The sequence below is a fragment of the Hordeum vulgare genome, chromosome 4H, assembly GCF_904849725.1.
Source record: "Hordeum vulgare subsp. vulgare chromosome 4H, MorexV3_pseudomolecules_assembly, whole genome shotgun sequence".
NCBI classification, from domain to species: Eukaryota; Viridiplantae; Streptophyta; class Magnoliopsida; order Poales; family Poaceae; genus Hordeum; species Hordeum vulgare.
In genome coordinates this window covers 354,380,240-354,390,496 of record NC_058521.1, presented here as the reverse complement: position 1 = coordinate 354,390,496, position 10,257 = coordinate 354,380,240, and positions in this window count along the sequence as shown.

Below are 10,257 nucleotides of genomic sequence, written 5' to 3'. Positions count from 1 at the left end.
GATGGTTATTGATCAACCAACCTCCTCTGATTCTGTTCAGGAGTTGGTGGTTCTTGACCCTCAGCCTGCTGCCGCTGATGATGATGCTGTGGACATGCCTGTTGTCCAACCTGCGGCTGATGAGGCAGCTGCTCCTAATGCTGCCCCTCCCAATGGTGCCGATGCAGCGGCAGCCGACAATGTCGAAGACGAAGAGCATGTGGGAGCAGATCATGCTGAAGAGCCGCCTGTGTTCAACCCCTTGGCGATCGTCCCATACCAGCGACCTGTGATGCAACTAACAAACCTGGTAGTTGGCGCAACAAGGGTTTTCTATGGTCCACCACTGCCAACTGTGCTATCCTGGGCCAGGTCTTTTGAATCTCTTATGGGCGCGACATGTACTATGCATGTCCCTCGCCATATTCAGATGCCACCAGTGTTGCCGATCATGATCCCCAAGCGATCATGGTCGTCTGCTTTTGATGACGAGGCTACAGGATCAAGCTTGGCACCTATCGAGACCCCCCTGCTCCTTCCACTGAGGTAACATTTTACAACTCTCTTCCAACAACAGGGGAGTTCGCTTTTAGTTCACCTGCTATCAAGGCGAAAGGGTCTCGCAAGCAAGCCACTCCCATCGTCGACTCTTCGGTTCGCCGCTGCACGAGAGGTTCGATCAAGCGTGACGGCTTCAAACCAGTGCTGCAGGAACTCCCAATGAACATCCCCAAGAAGAGGAAGCCCAAGGCCAAGCCTATGGACAACCCGGAGGGGGAACAAGCTCAGGAGGAGGTACCACCAGCAACGCCAATCCCTGTACTGCAAGCAACTGGTCAGAAGCTTGGGATTGCTGCTGAGAAGCTCTCTGTGGATCGTCTTATGGAGGGTCCTGCTGACTCCAAGACCCCACCTTCTGATGTTTAAAACAATGTTGTTACTGCTCTGTTTCGCTGGTTGTTCGGTTTGTCAGACTACTGCTTGTCCTTTGTTACAGTGTTCTGAACCTTGGTTGTGTGAGTTATTATGTAACTCCACTTTTGCTATATCTATTAGTTCTTATGGATAGTAGATCTACGCGAAGTTGGCGTGTCCACTACTGGAATGTGCGTGGCCTCAATTCTGATAATAGATAGAGAGCTGTTCGTAACAAAATCGATGAGAGATTGGCCTCTGTAGTATGTTTACAGGAAACAAAAATGCAACACATTGACTTTCGATCACCAAGTAGCTTTTGTCCTAAAAGATTTGACCAGTTTGCATACTCACCCTCCCGTGGTGCCTCTGGTGGGCTGATGACTGTGTGGAACTCATCTTTTCTTACTTGAACCTTAGTTGAGTGTCAACCTTTTGGTCTTGTTATCTCTTTTACATCCAATCAGTCCGCAGAATCTTGGACCCTCGTAAATGTCTATGGACCTTGTCAGGGTGAGGCTAGAGATTTTTTTTGTCACGTGGTTATATAATCTCAACATTCCTGCTGATGACAACTGGTTACTACTTGGGGATTTTAATTTTATTAGATCACCATCAAATAGAAACCTTCCTGGGGCTGATGTAAATGACATGTTCATCTTCAATGAGATCATTGGTCATCTAGGTCTACTTGAATTGTCTATTAAGGGCAGATCTTTCACCCGGTCCAATATGCAAGACTCACCCCTGCTAGAGCAATTGGATTGGTTTTTTACATCTACTTCTTGGATCTCATCATATCCTCTGACACAAGTCCTCCCTTTGGCTAAAACTGCATCTGACCATGTCCCCTGTGTAGGTACAATCAACACTTCCATCCCAAAATGTAATCTCTTTCGATTTGAAAACTACTGGGTTGAAATGGATGGTTTCATGGATTGTGTCAGGGACTCTTGGAACATTCCATCCAGGAAAGGGCATATCACTGCCATCATCATGGACAAGTTCAAGCACCTAAGGTAGACCCTAAAGAAATGGCAAACTAACCTCTCTCAGCTCAAGCTTCTTATTGATAGGTGCAACCAGGTTGTACTTTGCCTTGATGATCTGGAAGAGCTAAGACCCCTATAGAGGCCTGAAGCTAATTTCAGGGTGATTGTAAAGTAGCATTTGGATAATCTCTTGCATTTGCAATTCCTTTACTGGAAAAAAGAGCTACAATTCATTTCATCAAAGTTGGAGAAGAGAACACTAAATTTGTCCATGCCATGGCAACTGAAATATATAGGAAAAATTCCATTTCATCTCTTAAGCTGAATGATGGCTCTGTCATCTCTGATCATGAGCAGATTGCTAGATGTTTCTGGAGTTCTTTCAAGGATAGAATGGGTTCCTCTCAGGGTATTAATTTGGCTTTCGATCTACATTCCCTAATTTAGAAGGTGGATGGGCTGGATGTGCTCACAGAACCTTTTACCAGAGCTGAAATGGATCAGACAGTGAAAGAAATGCCCACTGATAAGGCCCCTGGTCCTGGTGGTTTCAATGGCCTTTTCTTCAAGAAATGCTGGTCTATTATCTGCCCTAATTTTTATCAACTTGTAGCTGATTTCCATGGTGGCATTGCCAAGCTTAAAAACATGAACTCATCCTATATAACTTTGATACCCAAAAAGAGCTCCCCTGAGCAGGTTGGTGACTATAGGCCTATCTCTCTCACATGGATGGGACTTCAGTTTTTGTCCAAAATGGTGGCCAACAGACTGCGACTGCAAGTTATGAAATGCATACATAAAAATCAGTATTTCTTTATCAAATCCAGAACCATCCAAGATTGTGTGGGTTGGACACTAGAGTACTTACACCAATGTCATCAGTCCAAAAAATCTATTGTCATCCTCAAACTGGATTTTGAAAAGGCTTTTGATTCTGTGGAACATGAGTTCATCTTTCAGATTCTAAAATTTAAGGGTTTTAATGATAGATGGCTCCTATGGGTGCAACAACTGCTCACTCCTGGCTCCTCCTCTGTACTTCTCAATGGAGTTCCTGGAAGAAAGTTCATTTGTAGGAAAGGGGTCAGACAGGGAGACCCCATGTCCCCTCTTGTTTTTGCAATTGTTGTAGAGTTTTTGCAAACTTTGGTCAATAAGTTATTGGAGGATGGCCTCCTTCAATTGCCAATTCCTTGTCATGACAGAGACTTTCCCATAGTACAGTATGCTGATGATACTCTCATCATTCTACTTGCAGAAGAATCTCAGTTGCTTGAGTTCAAAAAAATGCTACTTCTGTTCTCCCAATCTACTGGTCTTCAGGTGAACTATCACAAGTCTGCTGTGCTCCCATCAACATAGATCAAGGACAACTCCAAAGGTTGGCAGATGCTATTGGTTGCAAGGTGGGTTCCTTGCCATTCACCTATCTTGGTTTACCTGTAGGAACAACTAAACCAAGGATAATTGATCTCATGCCATTAGTAGATAACATGGAAAGAAGACTCAGTGCTAGTTCATCCTTCCTGGCTTAGGGGGGCCGTTTGCAATATTTGAACTCAGCTCTGTCTTCGGTCCCAATCTTCTTTCTCTGTAGCTTAGATATTCCACCAGGGATCCTTAAGCAGCTAGAACGAATCCAACGACAATGTTTATGGAGAAAGAATGGTCAAGATCATGCCCCCTCCGTTGCCGCCTGGGACCCTGTATGCACACCTAAGATGAAGGGTGGGTTGGGGATCACGAACCTTGCTGTCCAGAATGAGGCCCTGCTCCTCAAACATGTAGACAAGTTTTTGAATAAAGCTGATATTCCCTGGGTCAAGCTGATTTGGAACACATACTATCATAACACAGTTCCTCAAGGTACCTCACTTTGTGGTTCCTTTTGGTGGAAGGACATTTGAAAACGTCTCGATAATTTCAGAACTGTGACTTATGTTAAACCAAATAGAGGTGATACATTCTTGTTTTGGTCTGATTCCTGGTTGATTGGAGACTCTATCAGACCACTGGCTTCTAGGTTCCAGAGACTATTCTCTTTTGTTATGGATTCTTTTTGCACTGCTGAGGAAGTTTTCCATGCTTTCCAAGAGAACAATATGATGTCCATGTTCCACTTACCTCTCTCTGAACAAGCTTACCAAGAGCTGGATACTGTAAACACTCTGCTTCACGACATTCATATAAACCATAATGCTGATGATATATGGCTCTCGAGTAAAGACTCTAAACCATACACTGCCAAGAAGTATTATCTCCATATTCACCAACCCATCACACCAAGATGTTTGCCTAGTTGTTGATCATGGACAGACTCAACACTCAAGATATGCTAGAGAGGCGTCACTGGAATGTGACTGATTCAAATCTATGTGTTCTTTGCCATGCCAGGATCATGGAGGACAGAGATCATTTGTTTTTTAATTGTCTTTTTAGTACCAGGATTTGGAATTATCTTCAGATATCATGGCAGAGAAGTTCTATGTGGACTACTTCTTTAGCTGCAAGAAGAGACTTTCATCACCCATTCTTCCCTGAAGTGGTCTTCATTGCTTGCTGGAACATCTGGACTATGAGAAATGCCAAAGTCTTTCATCATCAGCAACCCAGGTTCACAAAATGGAGGGCTAGCTTTATTCAGGATATTTCACTCCTAGCTCACAGGATTAAACCTAGTTTTAGGGATGATCTCCTTAGATGGATAACATTTTTACCTCCTTGAGGTCTGTATCTCCCCTCACCTCTGTATCTTGTATATTCTTTACCCTCCTTTGTACATATGCACTCTTTATAGTATCAATAGAAAAGACTGTGGGGTGATTCCCTATAGTAGCCGGTAAAAAAAAGTCATATAGTTTCCGCATGAAAGGATGGCGAATCTTACATATGGAAGAATTTATAACAATAGGTCCTTCGGCCCGGTGCGTTGGAAAGACAACACCGTACTGATTTACCTAAAGACCAAAGCTATAATTATTGGGAAATGTTCCAACCATCATATCTGCCCGAGATTCAGATGTGATTGGCGTCGGGACACCTCAGGCTCAAGATAGCTGAGAAGAATAGATGATGATGCAGGAGTGTGAGGATATTAACTACACAAGCAATCCTTGAATCATGAGTTCGACTTTAAGACATATGAACACAATGTCAAGACATTTGTGCCCACGTGGAATTCATACGTCAAAATGCAACTGAGTTCTCGTTTGGGAACCATCATCGGGGATAACAAGGTTCCATGTGTAAGTCTGGATTAGCTCTTATGAAGAAACTTATTTTCCTAGATCAAATCAGTCACTAGCTTGGCATGATAAGAGAAGTTATATGAAGTGAAGATAGAAAATCTTCAAAACATATAACACATCGCATATGCGTGAATGATTTGGTATTTCCCGAGAGGAAGTGAAACAAAACTTCCACATATTCACGACGGAAAGAGTGCACGTGAACCTTGGGAAAAACACTTCTTCTATCGAATACATTCTTCATGAGCTAGGCCCAAGTATAATGCTTTCAAGAGCTTCATCAAGGAACATGAAGAAGCTGAGGGTGTGGCTGATGGGCTCAACAACAATTCCTGAAGATTCTGATAGGGATAAATTTCCTAAATTATAATATAAAGGAGATAGCATTTGTCAATTCAAATGGTATAATGTCGTATGCTTGAGGGAACATCAACAATTAAACATTGGTCGAAGGGTGCACTCGAAAATACGGAATGAGTAGCACGACCAATGCTAGAATGGTGAGTCAACAACCAACACACCAAGAATGAATCAATCAGTTGTTAACCTCAAGGCAATAGGGTTGCCAGAAGTATTGTGATCACACATCATAGTTCACTTGATGGTATTCCGGTTTGAAACAACACGGGACCAAGAAATGAATGGTGATGGAGAGAAGTACTACTATATCAAGAATTTTTAAGACGTGTGCAATTCTCACGACATCCTTGACATAAAGGATAGTAATATTCCAAGGTAGAAGACAACATAAGATGAATAGTAAGGAACTTAAGGGACAACACAAAACATGAACACGTTTGTTGGAAGGGAGGTAAACAATGATTTCGATGATAATAAAAATCATCGAGGGCAAGGATGGTATTTCTCATCATGCATTCGATTGATACCATGCAAGAACTCAGAATGTTGATGATGATCACAACACTTTTGTCGAGAAGCTTCATGAAGATGTAATCGCTCAGCGATGACATCAAGCAAGGGAACGATGAAGCAAGAGGTTGTTGGAATCACAAATAAGACTGCTAGCTTAGAATTGAGATTGCCTTTCAGGACAACCAACATGATGTCGAAAGCTCGATCCAACTTTAACGCACAGTTGGAATTGTGTTCCATGGATGAAGGGTCTAGATAGCATGGTCGAGCTCCAACATGACGATGATGATGTAGCTTAACAACTTGGAATGACATGATCGAGTACAAACTCGTAAACAAGGAAGATTACTAAAAGTTGTTGAATCGCAATGCATACTCGATTAAGTTATCGATGTACTCGCGTGTCCAACAACTCAACATGAGGAAACTAGAATTAATGAAAATATCATAGTGGATGAGGAGCCCACAAGAAGTTATATAGGCCCATGATATCCTCGAGCTACAAGGGATATTACTCGGAGGTCGATAAACATTAAAGCTCGAACTAATGTATTGATCTGAAGAAGACAAGTACTTTAACTCAATGGAGAATGAAATCAAGGTAGGACAACATGGTAGGAACCACAATTGCAAAGGACAAGATCACAGATACCAGATTTAGACCACATAATGAATGATTATTGATACGAGAAGTTACTATGATAGGATCAACGTCGTTTCCATGGGCATGAACACAAGGTTCAAGCTCGACTCCCACTTCATCAATGTATCACCTGCCATGTACTCCTCGACTTTGATCAGGTGTCGCTTTGAAAGAATATGATGCACAACACTAGAGGAGTAAGACTCGTGAAAACTCTTCAGGGCACATTGATTTTGGAAGGCATAGGTTCAACCCATCGGGGAAACTTAGGAACACATACCACAAACTCCAAGAGTAATCAACACATGTTTAAAGAGCATGGCTGGCAAGGGCATAAGATACAACTCATCAGAAGGAGAAAACACAATTTACCAATGGCATTATGTATCAAGGGAACAATATCACAAGATTTTTTTTGAATGTAAAGGATGACGTCGGATAATAACCCAACAATGGGTCTAGCAATCCACAAAGGACCTGATGTGAGTATTGGTACTCAATCAGAGTGAGATAGGATGCAATGCATCGGGTTATAGAACATCTGAAAAATACTGATACTTAATTACCAAAGGAATAGGATTTCCAGGTTGGTGTATCAGAAACAGATGCTCCGACCAATATACAAGTAAGTTGAATGGATTTAGATGGACAACCACCACAGTTGATTTGTCGAGAAGCAGCTCTGTCTGGAAGGACGTTTGAGCCAGAAGATAATTTATGAATATCAACAGATGATTGTGTGTATTCACACAAAGGTAGAATCGATAAGATCAGAGGAAATTCACAAAGGAATTTAATGAATGCGGCTAGACATATGGATTTAACCATAACACAAGCAGATGAAAAAGGTCAAAAGCCATAGGTTACTGGGGATTCCGAAAGATCTAATAGTAATTCAAAGAACTTTTGAAACCCATGACAACTGACGGCGGACAAATCCTCGATAAGATAATTTGTTGCATCTCGTAAAAACAAGAGCATTTCGAAAGAAAATATGAATGACATTTGTATACAGTCATCCACAAGGGTTGTTGGAGGAAGGGAGCTCGCAAGAGCGATAGGCACACGTTCTCGAGAGAAACATCGGAGAGTACTATCGAAGTCTTCTGACGGATTAAGCCATCGTCTGGAATTACGGGCTCTCCAGGAGGAAATATTTACGAGAACCTAATGTTAGAGTTAGTAAAATATTTAACCCGAAAGAGAAGAGAGAGTAGAGCCGAGAGTATAGGAAAGGAGTAAAAGATACTAATACCACCAAATTGAGATGTTGGCCCGTAAGCCACATCATGAGTGTTAATAAAGTTTTTCAAACACTAGACTTAACTTTGGCCAAGGAGTTGGAAAGGGGGCTACCTATAGGCAGTCGGCTTTGATACCAACTTGTGACGCCCTCGGTTTGATCATACGCATTGCGTGTATGATTAGCGTACGATTAAACCGAGGGCATCACATAGGCATGATGTACTTCATTTGATTCCACACTAGCAAGGTTTGATTATTTACACAATCATAGCTAGCATCTACACACCATGTCATTCTGAATAACCAGATTGTTAGACTTCGAATAAATAACATGGTGCAATGAACAAAAGTTTTATCAGATTGACATGTTTTATCGAAAAATTAACTAGGATGCAAAACCTATACTTGAGAACTAATGACACAAACTAATAGAGGATAACATGATTTACAAATCACTCCATTGGACTAACCACAAAGGGGCTATAGATTAATGGCAATTCACATGGAAACATAGCAACAAATATAGTAGATTCCACACTTAGAATTATTTCGGACCCTCAAAACAGCAACATTTTTATGGCATGTTCACATGATGAAAACTAGATCTAAACATGACATTCACTGCATGGGTGTGGGGACTTCGACTCATAAGTCGTGATGATCGAATGCACGTGTACAGTGATCCCAGAGATCAATGCTCACTAAACACACATGAGCTGAAATACAAGAGTCTTACATCCTTCCATATCGTCTGATACAAATAGAGACTACTAAGGTCAAGTCTTACATAGATAGGGCCTCGAAGGCCGACACACCATACATAACTAGTAGCGAAAATATTGAACGAATGCGTGAACCCATGGTATTTCTTACAAGACTCGGGAAACTTTTGTGTCATTCCACGACTTGTGGTATTTGTCTACCCGAGGTAAGTGACCGAAAATTACCTTTCCCCATGACGATACTAGCAAAGAGTCCACTCGTTGGTGACAATCCCTCGTAATGTACATCACACATATCATCAACGAGGGCACACAACGGTGTGCCCGGTGTCTATGAAAACAGCCCCTGGTCATCCTTTCCTGGCATGCCACCGTCTCGAGAGTGACCACGTCACTCCCGCCACTAGTAATGCAGGCTCTCTACTTGCACCAACCATAGTAATCAGCAAAGCCCCGTCCCATAAGGGTTATCGTGGTTGTACATGTAAGTTTGTGATGGTCGACAAATCTGAAATCTAATCCCGTTTCCGAAACCACACAAACAGCTTGCTTCGGTACCACTTCTTTATCAAGTGGTTACCTAGATCAACACTTCTCCCTCGGGCATTAGTGGCACCCGATGGGGTTTTCGAAGAGGTTTTTGAAACCATTTTCCTTCATCGTCACCATGCATAATCCCATCCCATTGCGTAGCAACTACTAGCAACCTAACTAGTTCCCACCCACACAACCCTCATAGGAAGTTAAGGTCATGGTCAAGTGCATGTATGGACGAGGAGTTATCGGAAACATCCCACTAAGGTAGACACTGATTCAACATGATCTTATCCATCGGAACGAAGTGCTATATGTGACATGCGTAAAAGTAGTTTCTTAGACATGGTCAAAGGGTTGCTTGCCTTGCTCAACAAAGTCTCAGGGGTCTCCAAAGTCTTTTGAGCCAAATACCTCGTCAACAACGCAATCTATCGTCGCAATAATAATGGGCAAAAATAAGAACTCAACAAAAGAGAGAAAATAATTGTCTGTGAAAAATGTCAAACCATTTTTGTAAAATACTAGGTTGAGTATAGGCAGTGTAAAAATTGTTGGGTTTTATTTTTGAATAGCAAAATGTTGTGAAAAACATTTTAACATAATCTTAAAATGCCCTAATCAAGGTTTTAGAATAAAAGAGTGCATGCAACCTTATGTAAAAATTACACAAGTGGCACCACAAAATACTACACGATATTACAAGATTTTAGGTGGGTGAATATTTGGATTTTGATAAATATTTATCCTTGTGGGATTTTGCAAAATAGAACGAAAAAGAAAAATAAAAAAGGCTAGAGCGCTTGGGCCAGAGTCGGCGAGCAGTTGGGCCGGCCCAGAGGCCAACCAGCCCACGCGAGCCAGGCAGCCATGCCGTGCGAGATTCAAACCTGACGGGCGGGGCCCGGGGGCTAGTGAGAGAGAGATGAGGGAGAGGCGCGAGAGGCTGACGGTTGGTCCCCACCTACCAGGTCTGTCGTCAACCTCTTGCCAGAGGGCGGCGAGGCTCACCGGCGACGACAAGGATCACGACAAGGCAAGCTGGCGATGGGAGTGGACTCCGTAGGATCGAAAGTATGTCTAGAGGGGTGGGGGGATGTCTT